The sequence below is a fragment of the Sturnira hondurensis genome, unplaced genomic scaffold (genome assembly GCF_014824575.4).
Source record: "Sturnira hondurensis isolate 20B ecotype Veracruz unplaced genomic scaffold, ASM1482457v3 Scaffold0006805, whole genome shotgun sequence".
NCBI lineage: Eukaryota > Metazoa > Chordata > Mammalia > Chiroptera > Phyllostomidae > Sturnira > Sturnira hondurensis.
Window position 1 is genome coordinate 1,623,702 of NW_028079436.1, and position 1,129 is coordinate 1,624,830.

The following is a 1,129-nucleotide window of genomic DNA, read 5'->3' on the forward strand; positions in this document are numbered from 1 at the left end:
GTGTAGCAAAAGCAGACAGCTTTTTATGTACAGTATTCATAGAATGGAAAGTTAAATATTTTTGCAATGTGTATTTAAGAGAAATGCAGCCTAATAATGCCATCTAAAAATCTTTGTAAAGTCAACTAATGTCTTTTAGTGGTGAGAGTCTGGTGGAACTGTGTTGGACTTAAGATACGTTGTCACTTTTCCGTGTGTCATGAGCCTCGTGGGTGACCTTACCGTGGTGCATGTGCAAGGGCGTGTGCACGCTCGTGCTTGGCCGTCCTCTCTAGTGAGCCGTTCCAAAGGCGCAGATGAGTCTCGGGCAGACTCTGCGAATCCCTTGTGTTTACTATGGCCCAAGAGTCCAGCAGCGCCCCCATGTAAGGGCCCCAGTGCAGTCTGTCCCAAAAAGCCAGCTCCATCCTTGGGGGTACAACTCATTCGGGGTACAGCCAGAGCCACAGTGCTTTATGGAGTGTTTGATGCGTGGAGTGAACTGTAAAAAGAAAATAAAGAGGCCAAAGCCCTGTATCATGTCGTGGTAGCCTTTGTTTTCTTATCCGTGGGGGGTGGACCCTCACGAGCCTAGTGGAGTCGTCTTTAGTGACCTGCCACGGAAAATACTTCGGAAAGAAACACGGACCAGATCTAGGCTCTCTGTCAAGTCCCCAGGTAGTTGGGACAATGTATAGTCAATGTTACATGGTCTCCCTCCACAAACAGCTTTTTATTCCCAGCTGCACTCCAGCTCACACCTGAAGGAACTCTGGAGACTGGGGCTCTGCTGTGGTCCCCATTTAGCTGCAGGAACTCACCCAAGGCCTTCTGGGTGCTGCGGACTCTACCCATTCTGGTCCCCGAGCCCTGCCAGGATTACTTGTGGGGGAGGAAAAACGGAAGCTTTCGAGTTCCCTGGTCTGCACCAGACAGCATCAGTCTGGGCAACACCATAGCTGCAAACCCACTCCCTTTAGCCTTGACCTAAGGCAGTTCAGTTTTGGACTTTATCTGATAGGAGGGACTAACAAGTCTGGTCTTCGAGTGAACACTCAAGTACCGAGGGCACCAAGATGTGGCCCTATGTTTTTAGATAAAGTACCATGACAACCCCCAGAAATACTTCTCTTAAAGGTCCCTGACTTGA